Source organism: Coptis chinensis, chromosome 5 (assembly GCF_015680905.1).
Source record: "Coptis chinensis isolate HL-2020 chromosome 5, ASM1568090v1, whole genome shotgun sequence".
NCBI classification, from domain to species: domain Eukaryota; kingdom Viridiplantae; phylum Streptophyta; class Magnoliopsida; order Ranunculales; family Ranunculaceae; genus Coptis; species Coptis chinensis.
Window position 1 is genome coordinate 5,007,536 of NC_141460.1, and position 16,566 is coordinate 5,024,101.

The window sequence follows — 16,566 nt, forward strand, 5'->3', positions numbered from 1 at the left end:
TTTCTCATTAGTTCTTAGGACACTATTGAAGTCACCAATCACCAACCACGGCATCGTGGGGTTAAAACTGCTTAAATCACCCCACAACTCTCTTCTATTGCCCAACCAATAGTTTGCATGCACAAAAGATATAAAACACCCATCCACCAAAATAGTAATATGTTGGTTAGATGCCATAACCACTGATACAGAGATGCCTCTCTTCCAAAAAACCCAAAGGTTACCAATCCTATTCGAGGAATCGTTATGAATCAAGGTACTCTCAAAACAATTCAAACCAAAAGAATTAAGCAGATGTACTTGTGGCCTAACTAAAGGATATAGTTCTTTCCCACTTATAGTAAAAACCCCCTCTGTCGACAGAGAGTGGCTCAAAGTGGTTGGATATAGTAACGTCTCTCTTCTACCTCCTATCTGCTGGTAAAATCCTCATCTAAGTATAGATTGAGTTCGCAGAGGTTCAAAGGAGTAGTTGGGGCTTGTTGGGTTTATGTGGGATTTTTCACTGGTTTGGATCTAGAGTATGGCTTCTTCTAGTAACCCAAACAGGGATGCGAATCCCTTTAATACCTCTTGGAGCTCGTTGTTTGGTCGAGCTGGAGCTGCAGAGTCTAATGTGGCCTTAAAGTCGTTTTCTCCCATTTATGTTGATGGAGTTGCTCAGTTCCCAACAGATTTATTGGAACAAGGCATTAAGGAATGGGACGACTATCTAGTGGGGTATTTTCTGGATAAGAGAATGTCCTTTTTGACTGTGAAGGAAATACTGGAGAAAAAATGGAAATTGAAAGGGTCCTTTGAGGTTACCACAGACAAGGAACTCTTTTATATGAGTTTTACGAGCTCGGAAGATCGACAAATGGTGCTGGATGAAGGACCGATTTTTATTGCGGGTAGAGTGTTTGTAGTTAAGCCGTGGACAGTTGAGGTTGACAACTACAAAAACAAGGTAGCGTCCATTCCGCTGTGGGTTAAGCTGATGGATGTCCCAAAAGAAATGTGGACATTGGATGGACTATCATACCTAGCGAGCCTAGTGGGAGGCACGCCAATGTTTATGGATGACCTTGAACAAATGAAAAGGAAAAGACTATCCTTTTGCTGATTACAGATCGAATTCCCAGTGAACTATGACTACAAAGAAGTATTAACTGTTAAGGCTGGGAACCGGGAGGTAGAGATACCATTGGAATACCCATGGAAGCCGAAGTCGTGCACAAACTGTAATAAGTTTGGACATGAGGCAGAGCAGTGTAATGTAAGAACGACTAGGGTATGGCGTAAAAAGGCAATGCAACGAAATGGGGCTGAAACGTTAGCAACAGATAACATAGGGGGAGGAAATGTGAGCCAAACGGGGAATGACTCTGAGAATGTACAAGGTAATGAAAGTGTAGGCACAGAGGAGCGAGCAGTTGTGAGTATAGAAACAGAACAAGGGATTATGAATGGGATTGTTGACAGTGGGGAGATAACACTGACTAGCATGGAGGACACTGGGCAACAGGCCCAGAATCAGATTGTATCACTCAGCACCATAAATGTAGTGTCTCCAGGATGCGTCGAGAGCTGTTTTGGAGAACAAACTTCAGAGGATCTGGGTCGCGGAGCTATATGCATGCCCATACAGCAGATGAGAGGCATACACCCGGAAGTTAACGTATTCTGTGCAGAGAGAAATATTTTCGAGGAACTGGCAGACCTGGAAGATGATGATATATCTGATGCAGAGCTAGAGTTGTTTGGGGATAAGGTAGCACCGACTAGACCAGAAATAGAAGAAGTCGAGAGGAATGCAGTGCAAACAAGAGCTCAGAAGCAAAGACAAGAGCCGAATAAGCAGCCTGAGTCAGGGAAGAGAGGAAGGGGGAAGAACAAAGGGAGTGGTAACAAAAAAGGCCGAAAATGATTAGACTTTGTAGCTGGAATGTTAGGGGAATAAACGACTGCATGAAAGCAAAGCAGTTAGGGAAGTTTATAAAAGAGAATAAAATAAGTTGCATGGGAGTGTTGGAAACCAAGGTTCGAATGGAGAAATTGGAGAGAATTAAAAGTGTAGTGTGTCCGCAATGGCAGTTGGAACATAACTATACAAGTGACGTATATGGGCGTCTTTGGATCTGTTGGGACCCAAGTATTTTGGCTGTTCAAAAGGAGGTGGAAGGGGATCAATTTGTGCATTGTAAGGTTAAGATTTTGCAGCAAGGCTTCAGCTTTTTGGTTACTTTCGTGTATGCGAGTAATAAGCAGAAAGATAGGCTGATTTTGTGGGAGGAGATAAAGGCCTTAAGTGTAGGTATTCATGGGCCTTGGTGCGTCATGGGAGACTTCAATAATGTGTTATTCTCCCAAGAAAGAATCGGGGATAGAGCTGTACATCCGAGGGAGACTCAGCCGTTCGCAAGATGTTTGAATGTTGCAGGGCTTTTTGAGCATAATGTGTCAGGGTGTTTTTACACTTGGAATAGTGGAGGTGCGAGCAGGAGAAAATGGTCGAAACTGGATAGATGTGTAGTCAATGCTGCCTGGGCAGCTCAGACCGTAGACACAAGAGTGGAAGTTTTAACACAGGGGTTATCAGATCACTGCCCTTTGGTAATGACGATCTACAGCCCAGAAAGAACCCATCCCCCATTCAGGTTTTGCAATGTTTGGCTGCTACACAAGGATTTCCAGGTGTCGCTAAAGGAGTGTTGGGAAATACCAGATCATGGTAGCCCACCTTTCATGCTGACTAGTAAATTGAAATGTTTAAAGGCTTGTTTGAAAGGGTGGGCACGATCCTTAAGCAGCGATATTCAAAGGAGGGTCGAAGAAGCAAGAATGCAACTAAGGGAAGTGCAAGAGTTGCTACATAAGAATCCGGTGGACTGTGCCCTGAGTGCTCATGAGTGCGAGCTAAGAGATAAGCTATGTAGCTTGATAAAAATGGAGGAAGCGGATATCTTTCACAAAACTGATATTGACTGGTTGTGCTTCGGGGACAGGTGCAGTGCTTACTTCTTCAATGCGATAAAGGAAAAAAAAACCCGAAATTCAGTGGGGGTAATTATTGATGCACAAGGTATAAAAAGAGAAGGGAGGAACAATGTAGCAAAGGCGTTTCTCTGATTACTATTCGTGAGTTCTTTGGGAGTGCCCTCGGAAGCTCACTGTGACCCTGGGTTTCTTAATACCCTCACAGTAAAAGAGATCGATCAGACCACAAGTGAGTTTCTTATTGGCCCTATTTCGGCAGACGAGATAAAGGAAGCTTTGTTCGAGATGGAGGACAATAAATCCCCAGGCCCGGACGGATTTAACGCCTGTTTCTTCAAAAATAGCTGGGATGTGATTGGAGCAGAGTTCATCAGATCTATCCAATATATATTTAAACACAGGAAAATTCCTGGAGGCATTAATGCCACCTTTCTCTGTCTCATTCCGAAGATGAAAGGTGCAGACTCTGTTGGCTCGTTTCGTCCAATAGCTTGCTGCAACACACTGTATAAATGTGTGTCGAAAGTCATCACAAATAGGATGAAGAAGTGTATATCGGGGATTATCTCAAATTCCCAATCAGCCTTCATACCGGGGAGATCTATACAAGACAATCTTCTACTTGCTCATGAGTTACTAAGGGGATATTCGAGAAAACAGGGGCAGAAAAGGTGTGCAATCAAACTAGATATCAAAAAGGCGTATGACTCTGTCTCATGGCAGGCCCTTGAAGCCATTCTGGTACGATTCAAGTTTCCTGGGTTGTTCATAGAATGGGCTAAAATGTGCTATACCACCCCTACATTTTCAGTTATGGTGAATGGGGTGCCGGAAGGTTACTTTGAAGGAAGAAGAGGTTTGCGGCAGGGTGACCCAGTCTCGCCGTATTTGTTTGTATTGGTGATGGAAATTCTGAGTACCCTCCTTCAACAAGACCTGCAGATGAACAGACTCAGTGCTCATTCGAAGTGTAGGAAGCTAAAAATATCACATCTCTGTTTTGCGGATGACGTTCTAATATTTTGCAAAGGTAACATTGATTCTCACGAAGGCAATAAGGGATACTCAAAGATCTTCTCTCGATGCAAGGGGCTCCATTTCAGCAAAGATAAGACTACACTTCTCCCAGGTAGCATGAATGAAGCGAAGGGCATGAGTTGGGCGGCAGTTACGCACATCGCAGTGGTTGCACCACACCGTTACCTACCTAGGCCTCCCCCCCTCAACGCTACTAGACTTGGTGTAAGAGAATGCTTGCCGCTAATAGAAAGATAACGGCTAGAATATCAAACCGGAAGAATAAGGATCTCTCAACCGAAATGGACGAGTGCAATTGGTGAAATCAGTGCTAGCCTCCTTTCAAACTTACTGGGCTCAAATTTTTGTGCTTCCGAAGACGGTGACAGAAAAGGTGGCAAAGATTTGTAACAGGTTTATATGGGCTGGGCCAAGCATGGAAAAGAAGATGCACCACGCGAGTAGTGCGACACTCAGACTAGATAAAGAACAAGGAGGGATAGGCCTGGTTGATCCTAGAGTATGGAATAAAGCTGCATACTGTGGTTTGGTTTTTAAACTGGCACAGAAATCGGAGAGTCTATGGGTTAAATGGTCGTGGCAATACCACATCAAGCAGAGACATTTCTGGACCATGAAAGCACCGAGGACTGTTCATGGGTGTGGAGGGCATCTTGAAACATAGAGATCTCATGGAAGTACATCGATCTGATGTTGCGAATGGTAAGAATACCGAAACCGCATGACCCATGGTGTTCAGCCCACTGTTACTAAATGGTGGGGCCAAAGCATTGCTAGCAAATGTAATCCCGGAAGAAGCAATGGTGTCGAAGTGATAGGCGATGGTGGTTGGTCGAGAGTAATCACCGATCTACGGGGAGTGTGAAATAAAGAAATGGATCATGGATCTGAGATTAACTCCTACATCATGGAGGACCAGGTCATTTGGACGCCTAACAGCTCAGGAATATTTTCAACAGCATCAGCGTACGCAGTACTAAAGAATGTGAGGAGTAAAGTTAAATGGTTTAAGATAGTGCGGGGAAGTACTTTCGGTGCAAAGCATTCCTTCACCGTTTGGCAACTATTCTCGGAACTCTCCCCCCAAATACGTAATCGGTGGCGAAGAAGGTAATAAGAAATACAAAATGTTGTTTGTGTGGTAACCCGGGGAGAGCTCACTCATCTTTTTTTTGATTGCTCGTATTCGAAGATAGTCTGGGAAGAGTTCAAGAAGGCGATGGGCTTACCAAGTGCAGTAAGAGCATCGCATGAAGAATGGTACTACCTAATGAGACTAAGCGGGAAGAATAACATGGTGTCGGAAGTGATTCGAGCCTTTACTTGTCGCAGCAGGTGCAAGCTATATGGGATGAAATTGGAGGCTAAAGAGGAATCGATCCAAGGCAGGTGATGAGGTAAGCCATAAGGTCATAAACAGCAGATGAAGATATACATGGGGGAAGACGCTAGAAGCTATCTGAGGAGGGCGTGGGATCTAAAGTGATGTTGGAGAGATTGGGTATCGGGGTCCAAGTAATGCAAAAGGAGGAAAGATGGGTCAAATGGGAGAAACCGAGAGGGGGAGTGGGGCGGTGGCGCTAAACACGATGGATCGGTACAAGAGGGGATGGCGGGTTATGGAGGTGTATTGAGGGATAGAGATGGGGCAAAGCTTGTAGCGCATGGGCTGTTCAAAGAAGAAATCGGTGATATATCAGGAATTGCTAGCTGTTCTAAAGGGGCTGGAATGTGCAGAGCAGCTGAGGATAACACGAATCATTGTGCAATCAGACTCTATGCAGGGGGTACACATCTTAACAAAGCAAGGTAAGCCACCGTGGTACTGTAGGAACCTGGTAGCACAGATTCAAACAGTGTGCTCAAAGTTTGATATAGTATCCTTTGTCCATGTCTTCAGGGAAGGTAACCAAGTAGCTGACTACTTATCAAAATTAAATAGAGACGAGTGTAATGGTTTGGTGCTCTTTATTCCCCCGATGGATCAAAAAATGCATGTACTGATCACGAGGGATAAGGATGGCACAATGTACTTGAGAAAGTGAAGTTAATAAAGTTTGGGGACTGACCCCCTAGTTATTTCAAAAAAAAAAAAAAAAAAGGTTCAGCCAAACAAACAATATCTGGATTATGAGACTTCATGAGTTCTCGCAGTCTATCACTAGCTTTATTTTTAACCACTCCCCTAATATTCCAAAAAAAGGCCCTCATTTTGAAATAGGGAGAGATTTGCCCTGCACCTTTGCTTGAAATCTAGTCCCATGCCCATGGGTTGTAGAAGCTTCCAAGTGATCCTTGGTATTCCTCTTTTCAGCCTTCTTCTTTCCAATTTGCCCATTTGCCTTCGTCATTGCATTCCCTTGTACTACAATTGACACAGGTTCCTGTTCATCTGCCCCTAGTAAAGTAAAGTTATTACTAGTCATGATTGGAGTAGCTGGTCCTCTGATTGGGCTATCTTGGGTAACCCTAGTAACAACTTGATCCTGCTCCAAGAGTTGAGTCCCGCGCTCTCTCTCAACCCTTGTTCAACACCACAACCATCTCAGTAGGTCTCGAGTGTGAAGGCGTTATGGCAAGTATAGGCAGTACACAAGTAATAACTGGCTGATTGGCTTTCTATATGTGCACCGGTCTTCACCCCCTTTCTCTCCCTCTTGTTGCCTCATATCATGAACTTGACCTTGTGAGTCAATCTATACCACCACTTCGGTACCTCCTCCATATCATTTTCTGCCTCGGAATCATCATCTTCCCGTAAGCTCTCGGTCTCCTTATTACTTTTATTCCCATCCCCGTGATCAGTTTCTGCTTGCTGTTGCTCCCCAGTAGAACCATTCACTGCATCAGTGTTTGTTTCAGTGATTAGAGGCACTTGCTCCTGTTCCTTACTACTCTTTTTTTCTAAAGCAGGTAACTGATTTTGATTTGTGACAAGGTTTTTCTCTTCATTTTTCTGCACTTCATCCTATTTCTCATATTCATCATTTAGGTAGGCTTATTTATTTATGGTTAATAGATGGGTAATGATTTTTTTGGTGAAATAGAAAGGATTAATGAAAGGTTCAATGGGGTGACTAGCGATAATTTTTTTTTTACAGGTGTGAATTTTTGGTTATATCGATCCAAAGAAGGCCTAAATTCTCGCCTAGGATTTGGGTAGTGATCAAGTAAGTAGACGTGTGAACTTCTCTATTCGGAAAAACTACTCCTCTGTGTCATTACTCACATATCACACATTTTGAGGCTTTTTGGTTAGATTCTTATAGGATATGAAAACTAAATTGTCTAACCATGGGTCCCAGAAACTTACTGTTGTGTACATTTAATGATAGTCAGTGCATGAATGCTCATGAAAAGATGTAAAAACTACTGCATACGTATTAACTCAAGTTTCTAATAACAAGTCCTAATTCAAATGCTAGGGTGAGATTTCTAAATATTTTTCATCACAGAAAAGGAAAAGAGAAATTGCATTAAATACGTTTATTTGGACATAAAATAAAACTATATACAACTATGAATGCTTAATTTTTGCGAAAGGTTCTCGCCACCCCCAAATAGTCGAACGATGTGTCCTCAAAGTGTTAAGAGGAAGAAAGAATATACCTAAGAGGCTTTGAGCAAAAATATAGCTGACATCTTCCACAGAAATTTATTGTAACACACTCTATATATTATACATCATAAAAGTGAAAGCACATTGTTAGGTTATTTATTTTTCATATCAAAACGTAAAACAAATATGTACATCAACTCACATTGCCCCAGTTATGAACTGGGGGATGGTCCATCCCTGCTTCGTCTTTGTAGAAATGTCATTCCTTTGTGTCACGCCAATCTATCATAGCCTTCCAGACTTTGCTCCACTTCCTCTTCCTTGAAGTGTCCAGATGAGCTATCATTTTATCGTCATCAGGGAAGCAACGAACTTTCTTTAGATACCTTGATGGGCGCCGCCATGTCCGAAATTGCAAAGAACGAATTATCTTGTTTGTTGGACACATAGAGTCTACCTTTACCCAGTCATGAAACGTTGCCGCAAACTGTGGGAAGTACGTCCTCATTATCCTGCATGTTGTGACTGGCAGAGTCATATAGTGCTGTCGAAAGGACCGAGCCCTCTTAAGGTTCTCAATTACTAGGTCTGTGATATCGAAGGCGGTATGTTGCTGGGCCAGTGCATGGAACGTCTTACAAGCTTATTTTGAGGCAGTGGAAAAATGCCAATCCCCCATGATGTTCAGAAGAATAAATAACATGGTAGTTCCAACATTCATGGTCATACTCGCTAGTGGAATAGTGATGTCTGGCCATCGGCTAGCTTCTGCATGTTCAATGACCTGGGCAAGGCCATCACCTTAATGGGCGGCAAAAATTTCCCAAGAATAGTCGTTAAAGCTGTTTTCTATCATGTATTGAATGGGGATATCTGGCTGAAAAGGAGGAAGGTCCAAAGCCATAGCAACTGCTGGCTCGTAAAAAGGGTAGCGGGTGTTACCAATACGGATTGCAAATCCGTTCGGCACGAAACCAACAGCAGGTAGATCCTCCATATGATTGTAAAAGTAAGTTGCCAAACCTGGAAAGTATGTCTGCTCAGGGTGTAGTATCAAGGAGTTCCAACCAACTCGAGTGATGAAGTCTCTAAAAAGATGTCCATATGCAGGAGAATTCAGCAGCAAATGGAAAGATTGTTCTGGAATCATCTTTGGAGATGCCATCGTAGAAGACGTGTGAAGAAAGATACTACCTGTAAACAAAGATAAACAAAAATGAGAATACGATGGAAATAACAAATTACATTTATTTATCTTAGGAAAATTGCACTATATTTAAAAAACTAAAAAGAAAATGACAAAGAATATAAAATTGCAAAATTTAAATTGTGCCATGGGCCGAAGTAACGACGAGGGTCCTTTTGTAAGAGAAATCAATTTATAAGATTCTCGATGCCGTCAATCCTTGCAACAACCCATTGCAACACTTCGCTCTGTGTCTGGTAAATCTCGGCGTGGTTCTCCATTATGAGAGTGTGATTTGCCGAGAACTGGTTGTGGATGTGCAAGAATTGTGGTTGTTCCTCTTCTTGTATTGTCTGCAGGTCGTGAAATTCAAGGAGACTGGTGATGATAATGTTCTAACGTTTGTATAATGTCATCAGTCCTTGTTGAATTAAACGAAGGCCTTCCATAGGATTAAATACGTTGCATAATGCATTTTTAGTGAAGATGTTGTCAGCGGAACAAGCTTCATCGGTTTCTGCACTGACATGGTTCTTTGCAATGTCGGGATTCCAGAAACCGTTCCTACAAACTGAGTGAATGGTGAGAATGTTAGCTGTTTTGAAAGGTGTATTAGGAGCAGAAATAGAAAAACCCCAACACATCATGATAAGTGTCACAATGGTTGGCAACGGAGCTACCTTTTTCCTGGCACGTACAATAGCGTTCCAGATAAATTTAATAATGTAAAAATCATTACAGTTAGTCTATAAGACCCAGAGTAGATGGAGGAGGGGTTTTGTTATTTCGGAAGTCTTAGATGTGCCAAGCACATTATGAGCTAGCCATTGGATCACAGATAATTGGTTTCTTTGCAAGGATCGCTGATAAATAATACGGTTTTTCCGGTTGTATTCGCCGTGAAGGATAGTTGCAAACATCAGATGCCTGATATTGTCGAATGGTGAATCCTGAAGGTGTACCCCTTGGTTTGTAATGGGAATTTGAAGCACCTCAGAGATAATTTCCATAGTCAATTCACGCTCGCATCCGTTTGCACAGACAAAGAATTGCCCATTTTGGAAATAACCGTGTTTATAGAACAACAGGACCAATTCTCTGGAATAAAATGCTTGCTTATGATGTAAAAGAGGGTACCATCCATAACGTAAAATTTATGTGTCAAAAAATGGATGAAAATGACCGTTTTGGAAATTTTCCATAAAATTTTTCTCGGGAACGAAAATTCGAGTGAGGGCCATTAAAGATGGAGTGGTGAAGAAAATTTAGTGGAAAAGGGAAGTTGAATTTTTAGAGGTGTCTATCCTTGCTATAAATATGCACCAATCCGAAGATGCAGAAAATACGAATTGAGGTGTCACAGAGTAGTTAGACCACGTGTGTCTTCTGAAACATGGCGCAAAAGTGGATGTAGTATGGATGGGAAGAATGGGGCATGTGACTATGATAACCCGAGAAAAGTTGAATATAATTCTACTCCGAATAAACGATGAAGAATAAACGGAAGTAAAACTAAAACTTTATCATAACAGTTCTTATCAAAGATTTCTACTCTCTATACTATTGAAGTAGGGTTGGAATAGAAGATTCGTTCCACTCCTAGTTCTTTAGCATTCAAGTTTTCTACGACTATCAATCCTACCAAAGTCAATGAGAGTTTTACGAATTATACTACGATGCAATTTATACTAAAAAGATAATGGAATTATAATGATTCAACTACGAAATGCTACGGTATACTAAGGTTTGAATCTAGAATAAGAATTAGGGGGGAATTGAATCCACCTTGAATCCAACTTAAGAACTAGCATAGATTGTTGTAATCCAATTCTTACGTTCTTACGGTAAAAATTGGTCGTTCTAATCCCTAATTATACATGGCATCTCTACCAATTCATAACTAGCATGTGAGGAAGTCCACCCATTCTCATGGCGAATCAACGACCTTCTAGAGTGGAATAGACTCTTACAACGATTCTACACTACACAATCAAGGTTTCATCAAACCCCTCTAATGGATGTTTAGCCTTGATTCATCAAACTATCATTTCCATATGAATTAAAACTAGACATCATAAAAAGATTGGAACTTTGCTTATTTAAACTCAATGGAAACTACTCATGCAATAATTGATTTAAACTAATAATGACAAATAAGTAAATCTAATAATTGAAACTAATAATTAATGGAAAACGAAATTAGATTATCAAGAACTAAATATTTATTTGATTTAACAACTAAATAACAATCATTCAATACTAAAATTAAAACAAGAATAATAACTAATTAATTAATTGAAAAACTAGATATAGAACTAAGCTTTAATGACTACCTTCTATCCTAACCTAATTGATACTTAAAAGCTAAGTCTTGTGTGTGGAAATGGAGGAGACCAGATCCACATTTTGGTGCATGGGCATAAGGTCCATGTTTTGGCCCGGAAAATCGAGCCCAAAGCCTAATTTCTTCAGTCCACAGTGCCCTTTTCAGCTGGTTTTGACTTTAATAGGCTTTTGGTCCACTTTTGCTCCTCTGATTGGGTCAAGGTTTTGACCATTGGACAGCTCTTTTCGAGCTGGTCGTTTTGACATAAGGTACGCCCAATTCCAAGGCTTACGTCCAAAGATGCGGTCTTCGGAAGTTCTGCTGACTTTTGTGTGTTGTTTCTGCCCGTCTTGGCCTTTAATCCCATAACTTCTTAGCAACCAACCCTTGCTCCTTTATATCGCCAAAGTGGCATATTTCTGCACATAATTGACTTCAATGCCTGAAATACATAAAAACACATAATTAGCATTAACCCTTATTTATTACTCGCATAATTGGTCTAAAAGTATTATTGTTAAGGGGTTAAAACTACAGTTTTTGGCTCTTATCAAACCACCCCCAAACAGCATTTTGCTTGTCCTCAAGCAAATATGAGAAATTAGCATAAGTGACCAAAAATGGAGTTCTAACTAACCTCGTTTCGCCGAGTGCGATTGCATTGACCATATGCAACAAGGCCTTAAACCACTAGGAATTCCCTAGTGGACGAGTTATAGTCTCGTGAGAGTTTTCTAGTAAAGGTACTCACAAACTTCATCTATACTACAACGACTCAGAAATAAAACTATTGTTTTCTTATCTATGTCTCAATTATCTATACATCTCACTAGCAATGAATACAGAATAATCAAGTCAAAACCTAAGCTAATATATGTATAATAATCAATCATCTACGAATAAACATATATACAATGAGTAATACTATGAGATGAACTAGTAGGTCCGTTTCTGAAAACTCGGAATAGCGTCCTTAAGTAGGTCCTCACATAAATGTCAAGACAAAAACCACTCTGATTTTTCCGCTCAAGTTTCGCTACTCCAGTGTGCAGTGGGCACACTTTACCTTACAAACTCTATGACACACAAGGAAGCCGGAGTCGATCAAACACATCTGCCACTTACTATCACACTAACATATTCCTAATTGAGTTAGAGGTCTTTACTAGGTGTTGCGGGGATTAGGAGATGGTTTAAGAAGGAAGGAAATGGATATTCAAAAAGGACAAGTCTGAGATAATAGAGGCTTCATATTATATAACTAGAGAAACCCTTGTTCTTTACTTTTGCTTCTACACTTTGTTTCCATCCTTAGCCATATATTTTTTTTCTTTTTCTTTGGCTTTTGACTCCTTGATTCTATTTTTGGAGTTCTAACTCTTTATTTTCTTTTATTTTTTTTATTTTTTTATTTTTTATTTGGATGGAAACTTACTTTTCTCATCTGAAGCGACTAACGAATTCTTGATTTCAAAGGTTCTTCTCTTTTCTATTCTTCATCTCTATTCTCAGACTTATTCAAATAATTGGGTAGGTTATTTTTTATTTTGTTTTGTTTTGTAACAGGGTAAAGGATTTGTGGTTTATAAAAGGCTAAAGAAAGGCTCAGAGGGGCGACTAGCGGAAAGTAATTCATAGGTTTGAATTTCTGGCTATATCGATCCAAAGAGGGCCTAAATTCTCGCTTAGGATATGGCATAGTAATCAAGCAAATGGACGTGTGATTTCTCTATCTGGATTTTACTTCTCCCTTGTGTTATTTCTCAAATGTTCACTCATATAAGGCTTTAGGCTATATTCTCACAGAATTTGTAGAATAAGTACTCTAGCCTAGATTTCAGAAACTTACTGTTAACAATCGTAGATACTCATGTAACATATTTATAGATAGATGCAAGGATTATTACCTACATATTAGCCTAAGTTTCTAAAAACTATTCTAATGCAAAAGCTACATGAGACTTCTAGATTATTGAGAGCATAGAGAAAGAAAACAATACCAATATTCTTAAGTGTATAGCATACTTTTTATTTATATTTTTAAAAATTTTATATTTTTTTAATTTTTTTAACTAGAAAACAAGTGCATATTATACATATTTATATCCCAACAGATGCCTTAATTACACGTGTTTCTATTCCCCCCCCCCCCAAACAAGAAGCATGTTTTGTCCTCAAAGTATTTAAATAAATATGGTAGATAAATACCATGGAAACGCGTGAAATTCTGGAACATATGCAAAACAAGGTTAAACATACTAATATAGAAAATAAAAACTGACGCAACTCTATAAGAGTTCCACCCGTTATGGGGTTAATGAGAAATAATTTGTTTGGGACATAAGTAGACACTAACTGAAATAAAAACTAACCTTAACTCCCGTTTAAGCATTTTCCTCATTTCCCTCTCCAAAGAGAGGAGGTTCCTTCGCATCCTGCCATACCATGATAACTTGCCAAGCCCGCCGCCGTGTGTCATCACTTGTGTTAACCTGTCTAGTGTTACTATGTTTGATGGGGTGTAAGGAGCAACCAAATGAGGTTGCACCTGCCATCCCGGCCAAGTCATTACTCAAAATGAGCGAACCACCCAATTGGTGGGTCTCATGACTTCAACCCTTCTCCAATCCGTGAACTGGGTACATAATTCAGGTAAACAAGTGAGCATGATGCGGCAAACCAAAATAGGCATAAGAAGATACTTATGTCGCATGCTTTGGGCTCTCTTAAGACTAGCCACTAATACTTGGGGAATGTCATATCGGTGATTTCATCCTACCACAATATCTATTCATAGCCATGCCCATATCGGCAATATTCTCAACCCTTACTCCAACACAAATTCTAAACTGGAGGATCATATCAAAAATCATGCTAGAGTAAATAATACCACCCCCAAACAATTCAGGAAGGTGGGATTAACGATAAAAACAATGCACAATTTGAAAAGAACCATATTATATTAAAACTGAAATTCAAACAACATTTAACAACCAAATTCAAATTTAAATACGGAATTCATAAATTAACATCCTACTAAATAAAAAAATAAATACAAAACAACATCAACTCATAATATTCCTAAACCACTCGTTCTTTGGTAGTGGAAGGGACATGGGAAGGTGATGGCTCCCCCAGGTTCTAATGGGCGAGGGCATCCGGCCTCGCGGGCGACGACGCTTCGTGCCTCCGCGGACCGCTCCTCGGAAGAAGCACCCCACAGGGTGGAAAGCGTGCAAGCATATCGTCTCGGAACTTGCACTGAGCTTCCATCTCGGCCCTCGTCTGTTCCTACCGTTCATCCTCGTGCTGGGCACGAGTCTCAAAGTTATGATGCATGGTAGCCTGCCGAGTTCGGAGGTCTTCGCAAATAGTATTGAGAGAACGCATGCCAAGATGAATCACAGCCATGCGTTCTGCATCCGACCTACACCTCTCCAAGGCATCGACATCAAAACATGTCGTGTCCTCCTCATCCTCCGAGTCATCCTCTTCGACTACCCTCTCTTCAGGTAACCTCCAAACTTTTTGGATACACTCCATATAAATATGAGGATTTTGGTGCTCTTTCAGGCAAATCCTATCATACATCGGAGTCGCTCTCAATGTCATCATGATCTTTGTTATCAAAACAGGGAGAGATGCAATACTCTTCCCAACTCCCCTAATAATGTTACTCAAAAACTCCAAAATACAGAACTCATACTTCTACTCCTGGAGTATCCATAGAATGTGAAGGCAGTTCAGATCGATGTTGCTGACTTTCTCCTTCCCCATGACATTCCTACCAATCCACTGAGCTACAGCCAGTTGGTTGGTTCTGAGAGACGACTAGCGAACACAATGCGAGCTCGCATTATAGTTCCCTTCTGAAATATTTGCGTTCATCAAAGGCTCGACCCCAGTAAATTGGGAATCCTCTAATGTGGCATCGAGATGGCGTTTAGTCGGAATGCCTAAAATCTCGAGATGGTTTATAAGATGTGTAGGAACAAGTTGAAACAACCTTACAAAAAACAACGATGGTGGTGGCGCGTGGGTGGCGCGGCAGTTCAATTTTTTTTATTTTTTTATTTTTGGTGGTTTCAGTGACGAAAATTGTTGGGGGAATGAGTTGGAGAAGAATATATGGTTTGGGAATGAATTTGGGTGTGGGTTAAGTTATGTTTTTTTCTTTTTTTTTTAAAAAATTTTTATTTTGGTTCTAGGTTAAAAAGATGTTAATGGAGGTGGTGAAGGTGATGAAGAAGAACGCGATGCGTTTTTGGGTTGTACTGTGGGCTTGTGCCCAAGCCCAATTCGAATTCCAAAAAAATTCGATTTTTAGCGCAACTTCAAACTAAAATTGCTGCTTCGTTATCGGTCCGATTTTTGCGAATGAGATATAGAAATGATCAGGAGAGAATTTCCAATCTAATGAACCATAAAACACTCTATTTTGACCGTGGATGACATATAAGAAGATGAAAATGCCTCATAGTGCGTGCATGACGTAAGTTATACGAACGAATGAACTCTAATTTCATAGATAATGTCAACCCGAATCGGAATACAATTAAACAGCCTAAACAACACAAATGGAAAATTGAACAATCCAGGATGGAAATGAACATCCCACCCCCAAACAAACTTTAGACAACAGAGTTTGAAAATTTGTTTTTAAAAGTGGGTCTTTTAAAGTCAGATTCCCGAGACTTCCTAACTTACTATTTTTATGATTTTAACAACTTTTATTTATTTTATTTTTATGAAAAATATTTAATATAAGAAAAACAAGAAAATAATAATTGCATAATTCACACCATAGAGGAACATGACTCAAAATCCGAGAAAACATGCAAGAGTGAAAAACGTGAAATATATTTAACGTGGACTTAGGATCTGGTACTTACAGCCACACACTCCATAGGGAGGGCCTGGTTACCTGAATGGTGCACTTACCAATATATGAAAATGAAAGGAAGTACACTAACGAAAAGGTCAGTCCGCATAGATAGGGTCCTGTAAAAGGACTTCCTCTACATCAGGGGACAAAAGCTTATGGAAATGTTTCAACCGTTGGCCATTGACTTGAAAGGTATTATTGTCCTTGGGATTTACCAAGGTGATTGCCCCGTGAGGGGTGACTTCAGTAACCAGAAAAGGACCAGACCAACGGGTTTTTAATTTCCCTGGAAAAATATGTAGATGGGAGTTGTAAAGTAAGACCTTTTGACCTACTATAAACTTTTTGCACAAGATTTGCTTATCATGAACACGTTTCATGTTAGCTTTATAATCCTTCGCGAGATCATAAGAATCGCTACGGATTTCTTCAAGCTCATTTAATTGCAACTTGCGCTTGACACCCGCCTCATAAAAATTGAAGTTAAGGCTTTTTATAGCCCACATAGCGCAGTGCTCTAACTCAACGGGTAAATGACAAGCTTTCCCAAATACAAGTCTAAAGGGAGACATACCTATAGGAGTTTTGAAAGC